This window comes from Triticum dicoccoides, chromosome 2A (genome assembly GCF_002162155.2).
Source record: "Triticum dicoccoides isolate Atlit2015 ecotype Zavitan chromosome 2A, WEW_v2.0, whole genome shotgun sequence".
Classification (NCBI taxonomy): Eukaryota; Viridiplantae; Streptophyta; class Magnoliopsida; order Poales; family Poaceae; genus Triticum; species Triticum dicoccoides.
This window is the reverse complement of record NC_041382.1, coordinates 450,848,269-450,869,562: the sequence shown is the minus strand read 5'-3', so window position 1 is coordinate 450,869,562 and position 21,294 is coordinate 450,848,269.

The following is a 21,294-nucleotide window of genomic DNA, read 5'->3' as shown; positions in this document are numbered from 1 at the left end:
AGTTGACGCACGAGTAAGTCGTGCAGCTGGTAGTACTGTGGTAGGTGTTGCAAGAACTAGGGCTGTCTCTGCTTATTTGGTGCCAGCTATTTGTTTCTGTTTGGCTTTTTTTGCAACTCGTGTAGCATGGGATGCCATGTTTGTAGAATTTTCCGCTGGACTTTGACCTTCTATTGCACCATCAGTACCAGCAGAATCTGCAGGATTCATCCACTTCTCATTCCCTGCCATTCTATGTTTCTTCCTCTTTCTTTGTGCCATGTTAAGTCAAGCCGACAAGAAAAACGAATAACAATTTAGTTCTTCAGAACAAATTGATGCGTGATGCAGACGAACTGAACTTTGATGTTAGACAACCACATGATAGAAGGATGTAATATGTTTGAAAAACAGGACGGAAGAGATAACCAGAACTATGATGTGTAAACTAAGAAGAAGACATTTCACCAAATTAGAAGCAATGCAATGGAAGGTAGACACCATATGAAAGATGCTACAAATATCGCTCTGCCAAGTTAACAGTGTCTCATCATAAATGACGTTTAAACAAATGTGAAGCAGTATAAGAAATAAATTATATGCAAGATGCAAACAACATCACACTACCATGTTAGAGGTCTCTCGTCATTAGTGCCATTGCATATTCACAGCATTGCATATTCACAGCTTATGATATGTAAACTAAGGAGAAGGCATTTCAACAAATTAGAAGCAACGAAAGCTAGACACCATATGAAAGATGCAACGAATATCACTCTACCAAGTTAAAACTGTCTCGTCATAAGTGCCATTTCAACAAATTAGTAGTACAAGCTAGAAAAGAATGTGAGATGTAACCTATATCACACTCCGAAGTCAAACGTGTCTTATGATAAGTGATTGTTGCAGGTTACACAATAGTAGTAATTTGATGTAAGAACATGGTGTGATAGACAGATATTGTATGTTCTAGACATAGGAACACGTGTCTTATTCAAGTATAATGTGTAAAGTAAGTAGATGGAATTCAACAAAATTAGAAGCAATACAAGCTAGACATCACACATAACATGCAACCACATATAACAGTGCCAAGCTAGAGGGAGCACCGGTGATGCTGCACTAGGGGAGACGTGCTCATCATAAACAGAGCTTTGTTGAGTGTCTATGCATGTGTTGTCTTGGAAATCATCTTGGGGTGTGGGGGAGTAGAAACTGTAGAGGCCCTCCATTCGGAAGGAGCACCTTTATCCGCTGCCTTGCTAACTTCCTTCCGCTTTATTGATTTTGAATTGTCAAGTAAAACTGACTAGAAAAAGCAATAAAATTCTCTCTTCAGAACTCATTCATGCATGATACTGACAATCACTACTTTGATGTAAGGCAAACACATGATACCAGGATGGAATATGTACGAAAAACAGGACAGCATGGCATGTTCACAACTGTTTGTGTAAACTAAGCAGAAACCATTCCAGCAAATAAGAAGCAATGCAAGCTAGACACCACATGAAAGATGCAACCAATATGACTCTGCCAAGTTAAAAGCGTCCCATCATAAATGGAATTTCAACAAGTTAGAAGCAGTGCATGCTATAAACCATATGAAAGATGCAACTAATATCGCACTGCATATACTAAAGGTGTCTCGTCATGTTGATTGATGCGGGATACAAAAAAACAATAGTTTTATGTAAGGACATGCTTAATAGACAGATGTACTATGTACTAAATACAGGAAGGCATGTCACATTAACAGGTATAATGTGTAAGCTAAGCAGACTAGCACATGCAGTTTAACCAGATTGGAAGAATTACAATCTAGACACCATATGCAACATGCAACCACATATCACGCTGCCAAGTTAGAGCAAGCACCTGCGATGCTAGTGTAGGGGAAATGATGTAATCAACTACAGAGCTATGTTCACTATCCTCATCTAGCATTTTTGTTTCTTGAGAATCATGTCGGGAGGATGACGCTGCATTCTTTAAATGAGGACTAGTCCCCTTGCCTGCCGGCCTCGTCATAAGTGATTGATGAGGGATACACAAGAACATTAGTTTGATGTAAGAACATGGTTAATACACAGATGTACTAGTATGTACCAAAAACAGAAAGGCATGTCATATTGAAAGGTATAATGTGTAAGCTAAGCAGATGCAATTTAACCAAATTGGAAGCAATACAAGCTAGACATCCGGCTGGAGTGGTGAGCATGATCATCTAGGACCCGAGAGCCTGGTGGGAGGCGGGCTGCTTCGCCACCATCATAGCTTTTTAGTTGGCTTCCAGGTGATGCCTATCTTTGTTGGGCTTGTCACTGGCTCGGCCAGTGCCCTGACTAGCTATTTGTCTTCTGGTGCTCACAGGATGGTGGTTCATGTAAAAAAATATCTTTCCTTATCTTACCGACTTCGGCCTTTCGAATACAAGCTAGACACCATATGGAACATGCAACCACATATGACACCGCGAAGTTAAAGCAAGCACCTGGGATGGTGGTTCATTGCGAGCGAGGTCATCAACTCTAGAGCTACATTTACCGTATCCATCTGCTGACACTGCACCCTTTATAGCGCTGTAACGTGTCTTGCCTACCCGCGTACGAAGCTGGAGCGACTTCTCTCTTTTCTTTTTGGCTTCTCTCATGGCAGCAGAGTCTGAAATACCCTTGCATAAAAACGCAATAGTGAGAGTAAGGGTGAAGTGTGTGCAGAACTAGTGCACTGTAAAAGTAGCACATAGCAGGTGGCTGAAAAATAAATGACAGGAGACATATGATAGCTCTACAACATTGCATGGCAAACAAAATTACATTCTACTCCGTATGATTTTGTAATATATGAGCACAGGAAATGCAGGTACTCCTCCAGCACACCACCACATGTGGTCATATCTAAGATAACAGTCGACTGAAAATAAATAGGTCAGTCGATTTTTTTAATGAACCGTCCGATCTATAAGGAACGGGCAGATGGCCTTCGTCTACCTCCCGCCAGTCACTGTTGACGATCTTTCTCAAACCGCCAGCGACCACTGGCCCAGACCCCTGCCTCCGCCGCCCCGCCCTCCCATCGACCTCACACTACCGCCGTGCTTGGCAGCGCCCCCAGGCCATCCCTTTAATCCCGACCGACCTCCAAATCAGGCGCCAGTAGCACTAGGCCGCACACGCCCCTAAGATAAACACCAATGCGCTGCTTCCCCGGTGTAATAGCCGTACTAGCGCATGTTACGCCGGGGAATGCTTCCGTTAATTGGGAATCAACTAGCCAGAAATTGAAATTCAGGGGGGCGACGGACCTCTAGCTAAGGTGAAATAGTATATGAGGAGAAACCTTGTGCATCGCGAGTTACTAGGAACATCTAGTATCAAGAAGAAGCGGTCAACTAGTGTCTTCTGTGGGATGAATAGCGTGCAAGCAGAGACGTAAGATTTGCACGAATAAGGGAAGAGGAGTACCTTTTTCGGTTGCCGGTGTGGTCACCTCCACATGTCGCGCCGATCTTCTTCTTTTTACTGGGGAAACCGATGTTCTGGAGGGTGCAGGCTTGGACGAACCCATGGCCAATTTGTTGACTGTGTTGCCGTGGCCGTATGTCGGCGGAGGGGAAGCAGATCCAAGGCAGCGAAGGACGGCATAGCAGGAACAACTTCGGGGCGGTGGAGGGTGGCGAAGTTGGAGTGGCAGCAGTGAGGCACATGACGACATGGTTAAACTAGCTCAGGTACGGACGGCTCGGCCTCGGCTTCAACTACTAGCCGTGGAGGGCGTTGCGGTTGAGGTTGCGGTGGACGATGACGTCGGGGTATCGGCTCCGGCGTGATGGAGGAGGGCGGCGGTTGATGGGTGGGATGGGGTGGCGGACGGAGGACGCCGGGGTTTCGCGGCTCGTGGAGAGGTAGTTTTGGCGCCCACGGAGTACGAATGGGGAATCGGACGGGTGGGGGGAATCGGACGGGTGGGGGGGAATCATGTTTCGGTCTGGGACGCGCTTGTTTTTGGCTTTTTTGAACAGAAGATGGGACACGCTTGTTTGAAATTTGGGGAAGTACAAACTTTGCCCCCCTCTTAAATTTCGGACCTACTGCGGGTCGGGGGTAGGATGGTAATCCCAGGTGTCCCAAATAGTGGGCGGGAGCGATTTCGGCCGCACGCATGTGTGCTTAGGCGGCCATTGTGTATGAATGTTTTTCGGATGCAGTTGCGTAGCGTCTAGATGAAGCTACAAACCTACCCCGGTTTAGACCTTTGGACGTCGGGCTGGTAGGTTTCACAGGTCGCAGTTATTAGAAAAGTAATTTCCTTGTACTACCAAACAGTGGTCTCACGCGGTTTCGGGCGAGTAGAGGCTCTTTTGGCGCTTCGTTCGAAATTTTGAAACACAAGCATTCACGTTTAGAGTACTCTTGAACTATTAGGATTGACCTAAATAGACAACGTTATATTTAACCTTGTATGTTTGAAAACCTCATTAAATTATCCGCTTCTTTTTGAAATTTTGACACTTGAAAATCCTATAACTACGATGATTTTGGAATGGAGGAGCTAAATTTGAATCTATTTTGTACACGACTACATATGCTATTATGTACAAAATCAGAGCAAGGTTGGTGCCCCCATAATTTAGGTATGGTTTACAAATGCCATGATATCAAATTCAAATAATTGAATGGACTTCATGTTGAATTCGATTTTTTTAAACCACCTTAAGTTGAATTCAAATGTATGCTAGTTCATAGGTAGCTATTTATAATGTCCATTGTGTAACTTCCGTATGTATAATGTGCTTTACACACACAACATGAACTATACTCACGTTTTATATTCGATTGCTAAAGCGATGCGTTGTCTGGACTTCAAAATACTAACTATGTGGATCAATTGTGTCGAATAATAACATAGACATGCTCAAATTCGATAGAATCTAGATGTCTGATGGATCAATGACGCTCCTTACGCGAATTGCAAATATCATGATCCCATCCTAATATTTGGATACAATTTATATATTTAATCAATGTGTAGAGCAGTCTTTTACGTGTAGTTTCACTCTCCATCGGTGATCTCTCACACATGCTCACACACTCTCCCGAGGTGTCTTTCTCGCACACATGCTCTAGATATAACTCTCCCTCCCTCTCGTAACCATTTACAACTGTTTCCACTAACTTTTATCACAAGCACTCTTCCTCTCGCAAACATACGCACGCACAATCCTCATCGACCCTTTCTATATACATGGACCTGCCTACGTGTCTCATGTACGCACATTATCTTTACGCATGTCTCTCACGCATTGTCTCACACCTCTCTTCCTAATCGACGAGTATGATTCTAGCAGAGCATTCTGTAGGATGCCCCTTAAAGTTGGGTTGCATGAATAGTAATATCAGAGATAAAGGGGTTACCTTAGTCGGAGAACCTAGGGTTACAAATCCTAGCCGGCTTTGTCAGTGGACACAGAGTCCTTCACAATTCTGCTATCTTTGTCTTGTACGACTAGTCATCCATGGGTCTTCCTAAATGCGTCACAGGCCGACCAATATGGCGCAGGACGGAACCGAACGAAGGGCCTCACCTCGACCCACCGGACCTCACGCGGTGACACACCCTCTGCCCCCATGTCTCATTATCTTCTCACACCCACACATACCAACACAAACACCACACACACAGAAAATTTCTCCTGGTGCCTCTATTCCCCCCCTTGCATATACACACTCAAGGGAATGGAATCTCTTGTCGTGATGTCATATTCGTCTCTCTCTCTCTAGACCACTCTCATTTCTCGTGCTATCTCTCCCACGCCCCCCGTTGGCCCCTCTATCCATGCCTCTCTCGAATACGTAATACACACACATACCTCTCTAGGGCCCGCCAAATGCATCAACTACACATTCACACATGTTACATCACGTACCCCATTGATCTAAAAAGCCCTCTCTTCACGTTTATTCGCATACAACATTCCTTTTGAATAAAGTGTGGCCAAAAAATTATTTTAGAGTTTCTACATATATACAACATGTGACGCCCCCGATTTGACTGTACGCTAATCATACACGCAAACGTGTACGATCAAGATCAGGGACTCACGGGAAGATATCACAACACAACTCTACAAAAAAAAGTCATACAAGCATCATATTACAAGCCGGGGGCCTCGAGGGCTCGAATACAAGAACTCGATCGTAGACGAGTCAGCGGAAGCAACAATATCTGAGTACAGACATAAGTAAACAAGTTTGCCTTAAGAAGGCTAGCACAAACTGGGATACAGATCGAAAGAGGCGCATGCCTCCTGCCTGGGATCCTCCTAAACTACTCCTGGTCGTTGTCAGCGCGCTGCACGTAGTAGTAGGCACCTCCCGAGTAGTAGTCGTCAACGGTGGCGTCTGGCTCCTGGGCTCCAACGTCTGGTCGCAGCAATCGGGTATAGAAAGGGGAAAAGGGGGGAGCAAAGCGACCGTGAGTACTCATCCAAAGTACTCGCAAGCAAGGAGCTACACTACATATGTATGCATTGGTATCAAATGGAAAAGGGGGTATCATATGTGGACTGAACTGCAGAATGCCAGAATAAGAGGGGGATAGCTAGTCCTATCGAAGACTACGCTTCTGGCCACCTCCATCTTGCAGCATGTAGAAGAGAGCAGAAGGTAAGTTCACCAAGTAGCATCGTGTAGCATAATCCTACCCGGCGATCCTCTCCTTGCCGCCCTGTTAGAGAGCGACCACCAGGTTGTATCTGGCACTTGGAAGGGTGTGGTTTATTAAGTATCCAGTTCTGGTTGTCATAAGGTCAAGGTACAACTCCAAGTCGTCCTGTTACCGAAGATCACGGCTATTCGAATAGATTTACTTCCCTGCAGGGGTGCACCACATAACCCAACACGCTCGATCCCATTTGGCCGGACACACTTTTCTGGGTCATGCCCGGCCTTGGAAGATCAACATGTCGCAGCCCTACCTAGGCACAACAGAGAGGTCAACACACTGGTCTAAATCCTATGGCGCAGGTGTCTGGGCCCATCGCCCATTGCACACCTGCACGTTGCGAGGGCGGCCGAAAGCAGACCTAGCCTAGCAAGCGTTCCAGTCCAATCTGGCGCGCCCCGCTCAGTCGCCGACGTCACGAAGGCTTCGGTTGATACCACGACGTCGAGTGCCCATAACTGTCCCTGCGTAGATGGTTAGTGCGTATAGGCCAGTGGCCAGACTCGGATCAAATACCAAGATCTCGTTAAGCGTGTTAAGTATCCGCGAACGCTGACCGGGGCCAGGCCCACCTCTCTCCTAGGTGGTCTCAACCTGCCCTGTCGCTCCGCCACAAAGTAATAGTCGGGGGCCGTCGGGAACCCAGACCCACCTCTACCGGGTTGGAGCCACCTGCCCCTTCAGCCCCCACATCGAAATCACCACCGGTATAGCATGTATATATGTATGTATGTATATATCCGTGATCACCTCCCGAGTGATCACGGCCCGATAGTATAGCATGGCAGACGGACAAGAATGTAGGGCCACTGCTGAAGTACTAGCAACCTATACTAGGCATGTAGGATTTGCAGGTAAGGTATCAACAGTTGTAGTAACAATGACAGGCTATGCATCAGGATAGGATTAACGGAAAGCAGTAACATGCTACACTACTCTAATGCAAGCAGTAGAGAGAAGAGTAGGCGATATCTGGTGATCAGGGGGGGCTTGCCTGGTAGCTTTGGCAAGAGAGAGGGGTCGTCAACACCGTAGTCGTACTGGGTAGCAGCGCCGTCGGTCTCGGTGTCTAATGAGAGAAGAGGGGGAAGAAACAATAAATATAATGCAAACATAAGCATGACGATGGAAGACATGACAATGCGCGATGCTAGGTGTGCCCTAACGCGGTAGGAGGTGATACCGACGAAGGGGGGAAACATCCGGGAAAGTATTCCCGGTGTTTCGCGTTTTCGGACAGATGAACCGGAGGGGGAAAGTTGTGTGTTTGCTATGCTAGGGACGTGTTGCGGACGAACGGGCTGCGTATCCGGATTCGTCTCGTCGTTCTAAGCAACTTTCATGTACAAAGTTTTTCCATCCGAGCTACATTTTATTTTATATTAATTTTAAAACATATAAATCATTTTTAGAATTTATTTAATTATTTAAATTCAACATTATCCAGAATAGTGTTTGCTGACGTCACCAGCCAACGTTGACCGTTGACCTGGTCAACCTGACGTGTGGGTCCAGTGGGACCCACCTGTCATTCTCTACTTAGCTTAATTAGGATTTAGGTTAATTAGCTAGGATTAATTAGTTGTTTATTTTAATTAATCAAAATTAATTAAGTTAATTAATTCTTTAATTAATTAATTAGTTAATTATTTTTATTTTTATTTTTTTATTATTCATTCATTTTTTTTAAACGTTCCAGGGGCTGGGCCCCACTTATCATTGGCCCTGGGGGGCTAGCGGGCGTGCGGTTCACGGGCGTGCGGGCACCCAGCCCGAATGGGCGCCGGTAGCGGGTGCCGAGCGGTGGAGGAGCAGCGGGGCGCTGCGGTAGTGGAGCAGCACGGGGCCAGCGGCAGAGGAGGCGGGGAGTGGCAGGGGCTGCGGGCGCGCTGGAGCAGACGAGCAGCGGAGTAGCGAGTAGGGGGCAGGCGGGCGCGTTGACGGCGCGGTGGAGCGAGGCGAAGGGCGCGGGCGGTTGCGGTCGCGTGCGGTGGCGCGGCGACGGACCAATAGAGGCGAGGCGCGGAACGCGACGACGGCATGGCGCGCGTGGCTGCGGGCGTGGCCCTCGGTGCAGCAGGGCACCGAGTACGGCGGCTAGCGCGAGCAGAGGGGCTCGCTCGGTGCCGGTGAGGCAAGGGCAAGAGGGAGGCGGCCCGCCGAGCGAGGCTGTGGTCGGCGTCGAGCGGGCAGTTGCAGCGTGGGTGAGCGCGAGCGACAGCGGATGACCAGAGCAAGGGAAGACGGGGTCGGATGGGAAGGTCCTCACCGGCCCTTTAGTGGTGCATGAGTGTGCTCGGGGAGGGCCTAAGCTGCGGGGCGACGGCGAGTTGGAGTCGGGGCGGCGAGCACGGTGGGGACGAGGTGGCGATCCGGTGACGGCGACGGGACGACGTCCACCGGGGTTGGCGCAGAGGCGTGAGGGCGTCGCGGCAAGGGGGGCTCCGGCGAGTGGTCGCGTGGATCGGCGGCGGCGACGGGCAGTTGCCCCCGATCCAGATTGGATCGGGAGGGGGATCGAGACATGGGGGAGTGGGGGAAGTGGGGTGGGGTGTCGGTAGGTGATTAGGTTTCGATGGGGGGATAAGGTAGCGTGGGGAGGGCCGGCCTGGTTGGATGGCCAGCTGGGCTGAGGCCCAACGCGCGCGGGGGGCGGGGGTCCTTTTTTTCTTCCTTTTACCGTTTTACTTTGACTTTCTTTTTATTTAGTTTCAGTTTTGTTTTACTTTTCTAAAGCAAAAATAGTTTCATAAAATAAGAAACTTGCACCTAAGATTGAATTATAGATCAAACTACTTCCACATTAAGTTTGGCATCAAATTAAAATAGTTTGTAATTTATACAGTTTTAAAAAAGGCATTTAAATTATTATGATAGACATTGGTTTATTACATTGGGGCAATTAAACACCTTATAAAAATGTTGGTCCACTATGATAATTATTCAAGGATTGTTTGCGACACTTTGAACATTTTTGTTTTAATAATTGAAAACCTTTGATGTTTGCCTCTATTTTGAATTTGAATCTGAATCGGTTTCGAACTAACGCGAACTTAGCAACAGTAATCGAGGTGACATGGCATCATTAGCAGAGGTTACTGTTGCTTAATTACCCGGGCGTCACAATTCTCCTCCACTACAAGAAATCTCGTCCCGAGATTTAAGAGGGGAGTAAGGGGGGAAAAGATTTGGTTACGAAATTCTAACGAATCTTCTCAGTCTTGGTTGCTTTTCTCGAAGAGGTTGATCCATTACATTGATTCCTTAATTCCTATGCATCAATGCATCATGATGAAATTGTCGTCCTGCCTTCAGGATCTTCACCGAACTTACGAAAGGATAAGAGAGGGAAAACTATATAAGGACAGGTTCTAACAAGATTTAGCCTCGGACGAATAACTCATGGGAAGAAGCATAAGTACCTCTTGAATTGAAACTTAAGAAGATATCGAGAGCAAAGTTAGAAGGTACCATGAGAAGTTCCAAACGGATAGGCAATCGTTTGATGTCTGAAACAGGGTGTGAAAGGGGCTCAGAGCATTAAGAATAAGTATTGCATCTGATACCAGAATAGATCACTAGGAATGTGGCCCGCAAATTACATATGAAATGAAGCGCAAGGGATAACTTCGAAACAGGGATGTACAGGAGAGTCAGGTTTCGATCCTGTGGAACTGTGGGTTATGGTCCCACCATGTGGGTTAAAAGTAGAAGGAGAGGTGACATCTTGCTCGGTCATGACAGGAAGGAATGTCAAAAGGGTAGCCTATCAATTATGTCGGCAACAACATCGGTACCAAGGGCAAGGGGCGAAGAGAACTATCTTCCTGCTCGTTGAACGAGGCGGACCAGTAGGCAAAGTTCTCGTCCATCGATGGTTACCAGAAAGTCAACAACAATAGTAACAGGGTCTTACAGACAGAGTTGTACACTGAGGTGCTTATAAAAGCAGTGACGTATTACTGCTTAGATCATTTAAACCTCAAGAAGGTTAAACAGAACAATGGAAGGGAAAATGTGATTATTAGATTAAACAGATCAATGGGAAGGAAAATGTGTTTAAACACATATTTCAGGGGTATATCATTCCCAAGAACAAGCAGAGTATGATATCCAAGACCGGATAGAAGATAGAAAACCACTTAAGTAAGGGGGAGGAAGCTCAAGATATTACCCATACAACGGTGTTTGGATAATTGAGCAGGAAACATTTAGCATTAGCTTCAATGTTCTTGTTGAAAATCGGAATACCATAGACATGCTTCGAGATAGCATTGACATGGTCAACGGGTGAAGATCAGACTCTGGAGACACAAAGGATCCATCAGGAATAACTTGAAGAATAGGTCTTACAATTCCCTCATGGAAGAAGGGATAACCTTGCTGAAAAGGAATCTATAACAACAAGTCCTCCGGCCAGGTGTGATAGGCATGACCCCACCTTACCGATATATAAGGACCAATGTAATAACTCTTGGAAATATGTTCCAACCATCATATTTGACCGAGGTTCAGATCTGATTGGTGCCAGGATGCCTCAGACTCAGGATGCCTAAGAAGAAAAGGTGCAACACAATTGACGAGACGACATGGAAGCGAGTTCCAAAACAAGAGTTCATCATTAAAACCAAGAGGAGGATGAAGAGGTGGCTGATGAACTCAGCGACAATTCATTGAGATTTTCAATAGATGGATTTCCACACTTATGTGAACAAGGAGTCAACATTTGTCGGATCAAATAATATAAGGATGTATGCTCGAGGAAAACATACACAATTAAGCATTGATTGAAAAGTGCACCCAAAATATGGTCTTAGGTAGCATGATCAATGTTAGAAAGGTGATTCAACAACCAATAGTCTAAGAATGAAATATCGACCATTAACTTGAAAGCAATAGGGTGCTAGAGACACGAACAAGTTTGTGTTGAACGGAGGGCAATAAAGTGGTCGATGGTAACACAAATCATCAAGGGCAAGGAGGGTACTTCTCATCATGAATTCAATTAATATCTTGGAAGGGGTCAAAATGTTGATGATGATCACGACAAATCTTGTCGAGAGGCTCCATGAGGATGCAATCGCTCAGCGATGACATCAAGCCAAGGGAATGGTGAAGCAAAAGGTTATTATAACCATAGATAAGATGCCATCTCAGAATTTAGAGTTGTCTCTCAAGACAAACAATATGATGGTGAAGGTTCGATGTAAGCTTAGAGCACTGTCGGGATTGTGTCCCGAGGATGAAGGACATAGGTAGAATGGTCAAGCAGTCAGCCTGACGACGATGATGTAGTCAATCAGCTGGGAATTACACTATCGAGTACAAACTCATAAGCATTGAAGATTACTAAGAGTTGTTGAATCGCAGTGCGGACTCGATTCAGTTATCGATGTCCTCGAGTGGCTAACAACTCGGAACCAGGAAACATTGGAATCGGTGAGGAATAATACTCGATGAAGGCTCATAATAAGCAACATGGTTCGATGATATTATCAAGATACCAGAGGTTAATACTCGGAGGTAGATCATAATAGAGGTTGAAGAGGTGTATTGATCTGCAAAAGACAAGTGATTTAACTTGTCCCTGAATATGGAATCAAGGAGAAAATATGGTCGGAACCACGATTGCAAAGGGTCAATTCACCGATACCAAATGATATTATATCAAGGGAATAGTTATTATTACAAGAAGCTTTCATGATAGGATCTACATCGTGTCCATGGGCATGAACACAAAGTTCAAGGTCGACTCCCACTTCTCCAATGCATAACCTTTCATTCACTTCTCATTTTTTGAAGAAGTTGTAATGTTTAAATTTTATCTAGCAAAACACCTGAAGAGTATGACTCGTGATAGTCCTCGGGTTTACCCGGATCTGGGAAGGCATAGGTTCAACCCTTAGGGGCATCTTGGGAACTTATACCACAAGCTTCAATAGTAAATAACACAACATTGATAGTAGAGCATGGGTGGAAAACGAGAGGATACAACTTACCGAAGGCATTATGTATCAGGGAAAGAACTTCTCGAGGTTTTTGTATACGAAGGACACTGTCGGATGATATTTCAACAAAGGATCCGATGGTCCATAGCGAAGCTGATGTGAGTATCGGCACACAACCAGAGGAAGAAACATTGCGAAGGCATTGGATTATAGAAGCAACTGGCTAATTCAAAGCTCACATGTAAAGTAATTATGATTTCCAAACCAAAAAATCAGAAGCAACACTCTGATTAAGGATGGATAGGTTGAGCAAGCTTAGGGGTAAAATCGACAACAATTTGATTGGTCGAGATTCAGCTCATGTTTAAAATGACGTCTGAGCCGAAAGGATGAATTCTAGGATCTGATTGAGGATTGCGAGCATTCGCAACATTTTGAATCAACGGACTCAAAATGATAATGACAAGGGATGCCAATATGATTACGAGACTTATGGGATTAACCATAATGCAAGCAAGCAAGAATTTCAAGAGCAATACGCTCCTGAGGATTTTCGAAAGATCGAATGGTATTTTGAAGCTTGGTGACATACATGAATCAACTAGGGACGAGTGGATACTCGGTAAGTGCGATAAATTATCCGTAAGGATATTCATGTGGCAAGAACTGCAAGGCAGTAGGAACAAAGTATTCTCGGAACATTAGGGAGAATTTCGGGGTATCTTGTAATAACAAGATCAACTGGGAATAAAAGTAAGAACGACAGGTGTAAGTATTTATCCATAGGGCTGTTTCGGTGGTAGGGAATTGCAAAAGCGACAGGCACAAGGTCTTGAGAGAATATCAGAGAGTATCTTCGAATTCTTCTGGTTCACGGAGCAATCATATGGAGTGAGGGGTTTTCCGGGAGGAAGTAGTAACGGGATCCTAAAGTTAGACATTAGTAAATACAGTAAACCCGAATAGAAGAGAGATCAGAGTCCTGGAGTAAAGGTCGAGGAGTAAAAGATCCTAATACCACCCAAATGGCGACGTGGGCCCGTAAGACACACAACCATGTTAGTAAAAAGTTTTGTAATGTCTAGACTCGACTTCGGCCAAGAAGTGTGGAAGGGGGATTCCTACAGGCAGTCGGCTCTGATACCAACTTGTGACGCCCCCGATTTGACCGTACACTAATCATACACGCAAACGTGTACAATCAAGATCAGGGACTCACGGGAAGATATCACAACACAACTCTACAAATAAAATAAGTCATACAAGCATCATATTACAAGCCGGGGGCCTCGAGGGCTCGAATACAAGAACTCAATCATAGACGAGTCAGCGGAAGCAACAATATCTGAGTAGAGACATAAGTAAACAAGTTTGCCTTAAGAAGGCTAGCACAAACTGGGATACAGATCGAAAGAGGCGCATGCCTCCTACCTGGGATCCTCCTAAACTACTCATGGTCATCGTCAGCGGGCTGCACGTAGTAGTAGGCACCTCCCGAGTAGTAGTAGTCGTCGTCGACGGTGGCGTCTGGCTCCTGGGCTCCAGCGTATGGTCGCAGCAATCGGGTATAGAAAGGGGAAAAGGGGGAGCACAGCAACCGTGAGTACTCATCCAAAGTACTCGCAAGCAAGGAGCTACACTACATATGTATGCATTGGTATCAAATGGAAAAGGGGGTATCATATGTGGACTGAACTGCAGAATGCCGGAATAAGAGGGGGATAGCTAGTCCTATCGAAGACTACGCTTCTGGCCACCTCCATCTTGCAACATGTAGAAGAGAGCAGAAGGTAAGTTCACCAAGTAGCATCGTGTAGCATAATCCTACCCGGCGATCCTCTCCTTGTCGCCCTGTTAGAGAGCGACCACCGGGTTGTATCTGGCACTTGGAAGGGTGTGTTTTATTAAGTATCCGGTTCTAGTTGTCATAAGGTCAAGGTACAACTCCAAGTCGTCCTGTTACCAAAGATCACGGCTATTCAAATAGATTTACTTCCCTGCAGGGGTGCACCACATAACCCAACATGCTCGATCCTATTTGGCCGGACACACTTTTCTGGGTCATGCCCGGCCTCGGAAGATCAACACGTCGCAGCCCTACCTAGGCACAACAGAGAGGTCAGCACGCCGGTCTAAATCCTATGGCGTAGGGGTCTGGGCCCATTGCCCATTGCACACGTGCATGTTGCGAGGGCGGCCGGAAGCAGACCTAGCCTAGAAGGTGTTCCAATCCAATCCGATGCGCGCCGCTCAGTCGCTGATGTCACGAAGGCTTCGGGTGATACCACGACGTCGAGTGCCCATAACTGTCCCCACGTAGATGGTTAGTGCGTATAGGCCAGTGGCCAGACTCAGATCAAATACCAAGATCTCGTTAAGCGTGTTAAGTATCCGCGAACACCGACCAGGGCCAGGCCCACCTCTCTCCTAGGTGGTCTCAACCTGCCCTGTCGCTCCGCCACAAAGTAACAGTCGGGGGCCGTCGGGAACCCAGGCCCACCTCTACCGGGATGGAGCCACCTGCCCCTTCAGCCCCCACATCGGAATCACCACCGATATAGCATGCATATATGTATGTATGTATATATCCGTGATCACCTCCCGAGTGATCACGGCCCGATAGTATAGCATGGCAGACGGACAAGAATGTAGGGCCACTGCTGAAGTACTAGCAACCTATAGTAGGCATGTAGGATTTGCAGGCAAGGTATCAACAGTTGTAGTAACAATGACAGGCTATGCATCAGGATAGGATTAACGGGAAGCAGTAACATGCTACACTACTCTAATGCAAGTAGTAGAGAGAAGAGTGGGCGATATCTGGTGATCAAGGGGGGGGGGCTTGCCTGGTTGCTTTGGCAAGAGAGAGGGATCGTCAACACCGTAGTCGTACTGGATAGCAGCGGCGTCGGTCTCGGTGTCTAATGAGAGAAGAGGGGGAAGAAACAATAAATATAATGCAAACATAAGCATGACGATGGACGACATGACAATGCGCGATGCTAGGTGTGCCCTAACGCGGTAGGAGGTGATACCGACGAAGGGGGGAAACATCTGGGAAAGTATTCCCGGTGTTTCGCGTTTTCGGACAGATGAACCGGAGGGGGAAAGTTGTGTGTTTGCTATGCTAGGGACGTGTGACGGACGAACGGGCTGCGTATCCGGATTTGTCTCGTCGTTCTGAGCAACTTTCATGTACAAAGTTTTTCCATCCGAGCTACAGTTTTTTTATATTAATTTTAAAAGATATAAATCATTTTTAGGATTTATTTAATTTTTTAAATTCAACATTATCCAGAATAGTGTTTGCTGACGTCAGCATGATGTGAGCAGTGAACGTTGATCGTTGACCTGGTCAACCTGACGTGTGGGTCGAGTGGGACCCACTTGTCATTCTCTACCTAGCTTAATTAGGATTTAGGTTAATTAGCTATGTTTAATTAGTTGTTTATTTTAATTAATCAAAATTAATTAAGTTAATTAATTCTTCAATTAATTAATTAGTTAATTATTTTTATTTTTGTTATCATTCATTCATTTTTTTCAAACGTTCCAGGGGCTGGGCCCCACTTGTCATTGGCCCTGGGGGGCTAGCGGGCATGCGGTTCATGGGCGTGTGGCGCCCAGCCCGAACGGGCGCCGGTAGCGGGTGCCGAGCGGCGGAGGAGCAGCGGGGCGCTGTGGTGGTGGAGCAGCATGGGGCCAGCGGCAGAGGACGCGGGGAGTGGCAGGGGCTGCGGGCGCGCTGGAGTAGACGAGCATCGGAGTAGCGAGTAGGGGGCAGGCGGCGCGCGTTGACGACGCGGTGGAGCGAGCCGAAGGGCGAGGCCAGTTGCGGTCGCGCACGGTGGCGCGGCGTCGGACCAGCAGAGGCGAGGCACGGAACGCGACGACGACATGGCGCGCGTGGCTGCGGGCGCGGCCCTCGGCGCAGCAGGGCGCCGAGTGCGGCAGCTAGCGCGAGCAGAGGGGCTCGCTCAGTGCCGGTGAGGCAAGGGCAGGAGGGAGGCGGCCCGCCGAGCGAGGCCGTGGTTGGCGTCGAGCCGGCAGTTGCAGCGTGGGTGAGCGCGAGCGACAGCGGGTGACCGGAGCAAGGGAAGACGAGGTTGGATGGGAAGGTCCTCACCGGCCCTGTAGTGGTGCATGAGTGTGCTCGGGGAGGGCCTGAGCTGCGGGGCGACGGCGAGTTGGCGTCAGGGTGGCGAGCACGGTGGGGATGAGGTGGCGATCCGGCGACGGCGACGGAACGACGTCCACCGGGTTTGGCGCAGAGGCGAGAGGGCGTCGCGGCAAGGGGGGCTCCGGCGAGTGGTCGCGTGGATCGGCGGCGGCGTCGGGCAGTTGCCCCCGATCCAGATCGGATCGGGAGGGGGATCGAGACATGGGGGAGTGGGGGAAGTGGGGTTGGGTGTCGGTAGGTGATTAGGTTTCGATGGGGGGATAAGGTAGCGTGGGGAGGGCCGGCCTGGTTGGATGGCCAGCTGGGCTGAGGCCCAGCGCGTGGGGGGTCCTTTTTTTCCTTTTACCGTTTTACTTTGTCTTTCTTTTTATTTAGTTTCAGTTTTATTTTACTTTTCTAAAGCAAAAATAGTTTCATAAAATAAGAAACTTGCACCTAAGATTGAATTATAAATCAAACTACTGCCACATTAAGTTTGGCATCAAATTAAAATAGTTTGTAATTTATACAGTTTTAAAAAAGGCATTTAAATTATTATGATAGACATTGGTTTATTACATTGGGGCAATTAAACACCTTATAAAAATGTTGGTCCACTATGATAATTATTCAAGGATTGTTTGCGACACTTTGAACATTTTTGTTTTAATAATTGAAAACCTTTGATGTTTGCCTCTATTTTGAATTTGAATCTGAATCGATTTCGAACTAACGCGAACTTAGCAACAGTAATCGAGGTGACATGGCATCATTAGCAGAGGTTACTGTAGCTTAATTACCCGGGCGTCACACAACATTACAAAGTTATATGGAGGAGTACGGACGCTAATTTTTATTGCATGGTGCCCACAATGATATTTATTCCGCACCGTGAATTTGTATATTTTTATACTATATACAAAGTTAGTCATAATAAAGAGAAACGAAGAGCATCTCTCTCTCCATCGCATACCCCCCTGTACGCCCCTTTCACGTATGCACACAAAACTATCTCCAGGTCCTCGAAAAGTAAGCCCCCAGAAAATTCACGCATGTTTCATCTTTCTCTTGCGATATATGCAATGACGATCATTGTATTTGAAGCGAAAGCACGATACGTACATTGGACTTCAGAATCCACTCATTACGGTCACCATTTATGTTTAGTGGTTATTATATAGTCACGGGCTCACCGTACAACTCTGTATTTGCTCATGACATGACTAGTTAACCAGTTAAACGCTCCACGTGGCACCTCTAGTGTTGCATCACATTATCTCACTACCACGATGACCACCTGTCGACTTGTATCTACTCTACATCTACACTCTTATAAAATACATAAAATACACTCTTATAAAAAACAGAGTTGGTGATGATGGTGTGCCTGCCATCCTGCAATATAGGCCGTCCGATTTATATCTGACGGATAGGAAAGAAACTATGGCAATTTTGCAAAAAGGTACCCACACACCTCTCCACATTTGCAAATAAGGCCTTCCCTTGTTCATCCTTTTCTCTCACAAGATAAACAAGTCATACAAATGCATCTTGATGTTACGTGCAACGCATGGGCATCTTGCTAGTAAGAATGAAAACAAACGACAAAAAAAATATTTGGACGGTGGTTCGAAGTCATGACCGCGGGCACAGCGGACAAGGTGGCCTTGTATTGGTATGCTGAGCCGTCTGTTTTACCACACAGGAGCTGGTGTGGTGATTATACACATACGCACACATGCACACGAACTGCATCCACGCAACACATGCACCCACGCACGCACGCAACACTCACACGTACATATGCAGCCACGCACGCACGCAACACTCACACGCACGCACGCACACATGCATGCACACACCAGTACACCACACGACCAACACACACTCTCACGCTCAAGTGCTCAACCTACACGTGCATGCGCACACATCAGACCCTGATAGACACATACACAACCAGGTGATTCCCGCGCACAGGTTGGAGCCTTGTCGCGCCTACTTAATTTGTGTTTATCTGACCTTTTGCCTATGCAAACTGACAGGTGGGACCCACAAGGAACGTGGTCAATTTAACTAGTCATCATGGCGCCATGCAGACTATTTGGCCGGTCAACAGAGTGCAATCCGATGCTGAACTGTGAGCAAGTGACCGTATAATCACCGCAAAACGTATATAGTGACCGTAATCAGCTTATTCTGAAGTTCGGTGACCGTATTACGCTTTTCTCTCTGTAGCCCCTCCAAAACTACATCTCTACACGTTCTCGCATGTTACATCTAACAACTATGCAATACAACACTACTACTACACTCTAACACAATAAATCATAGGTGTTTTTAGTATTACTAGATATCATATTGTTACTTATAATTATTCAGTTTGCATACATTAAAAATACCTTTGAAATGTATGGCCAGTATCATCTACCGCACGGGAAAAATCCCGCCCTTTCCTGTTTAACCGGGTTTGAATCGATGGATCGTGCGAAACAGCAAAACTATAGTACTATACAATACAAGTGATAGTTCACTGGGCCGTTGTGTCGTCTACTCCTCCATCGTAATAGTGGAGCGCTCGCTTTCATAAATCTTCTAGTCCCTTTCGCTGACATGTGGGACATCAAGCTACCGGGTCCACGTGCCATACCGGAATATAGTGCAGAGCAGCTGGGGTGAAGCACCCCAGTCATGGCGCCGGCGTAGTAATGAGCAATGAGGCGTCAAATCACAAAGCTGCACCTTTCCCGCAGTTAAGTTGGAGGGATGAAGAAACCATCATTTCACTCGTTGCTGAATCCGCTTCTCCCTCATCTTCTTCAACTTAACCACTTGTTGCTTCTGCCGTTGTTCTGCCTCATGTGGGACGCGGACCGGCTTGGTAAAGCACTGACACGTGGGACCGCATGTTAGCAAACCGTGAGGACAACGTCCTCGGAAAATAAGAAGCCTAATCCTAGACTTACAAAGGGCTACGTAGCTGCTACGTATACTTTCCATCTAATCTATATATGCCCCCCTGATTTTCAGGTGGGGTGGGCCTAATCCTCTCCTTTAATCCAATCAAATAGTCCCACATCACATCAGTTTGTAACTTTACGTAAACCATTATGTGGATGTAGCATTGCTCAAATAAGAAACCTCCCCCGCCATCCGTTCGGCAAAATCACCTCCTTTTTACTAATCTTGATTCTATAATTTTTTAGATCAATATAATTGAGATTTGTATAGATAGCACACAGGAGCAAAACTAAGTGGTACGGTTAAGGGCATCCACAATGTGTAGCCAAATGTGAAAATAGCTTTTGGCATTGTGGGAACCATTGTGGACGGTGTTGCCAAAGCCAAAAAGATGGAACCGAAGCTCCCTAATTGATTGATTGAAGGAATAGAAAAATGCAACGTCTCTCCTCTTTCTCCCATGCTTGGACGCATGTAGTACAGTATAGAGCACTGAGTCTACTTCCTTGTCCCTTCTATCACAAATCACAAAGCAGTGAGGCGTCAAATCACAAAAGCACGGACGAAGCAACCATCATTTCACTCTTTGATGACTCCGCTTCTCCATCGTCTTCTTCGAGAAACCATCTCACCGCACTAGTACTCCTAGTAGTACTCCCTCCGGTCCTTTTTTGTCCGCGTCTAAGAAAATTTCGTTTTCCCCGCAATGCTCTGCGCATTGGCATTTTTTTGCTCCTCTTTCCAACCGGGCCCTCCATCCCTTTCCACCGCATGCGTGCCTGCAGTAATCCCATCTCTCTTTCCCATGTGCTTCGCATCTTCCCAAGGCAGAGAGAGCTGCTTGCATGCAGAAACAGGAGAGAGAGCGAGAGGCGCATGCGTGCAGAGAGATGGACAGGGGGGAGAGAGAGACGACATGCATGCATGCGGAAGTGAGAAGGTTGGTTTGCATGGCGCTGCATTAATCAAGCGATGAGGAGTGAGATGGTTAGCTCTTTGGTCTTTGGAGAAAAAATACGCATTAATTGACACGTGAAACGAGGATTTGTATCGATTAAATCCCGCGAAGGAAAACCCCGTCTTTTTTTAACACTAGTACTCCTAGTACGTACATACTTATCCTGTTTGGGTCTAGGCCTTGCATTGCCAAACTTCGCCACACATTTTTGCCAAGCTTGCCTAAAGTTTTCAAAATGAGAAGGAGGTACACTTGCGCATGGCTGTCGCGGTCGCACCGCACCCTCACACGGTCGCTCCTGCACGCCGCGGTCGCACCGCACCCTCACACAGTCACTCCTGCACGCCGCAAACCCAACCAAGGGAACGCACCCTCACTGACACGTGTTGTCGCATAACAAACCAAACTCAGCCGTCCTATCGCTGACACATAATTTTCGTTCATAGAGTATGTTTATCCAACCGCATGTTAGGGAGTATCCGCACGGCCCGTGCGGTGGTCTGTTGGGGAAGAAGTAGAGGTGAGGAAGAAGGAAAGAAGGGTTAGGAGACGTAGGATATTCACCC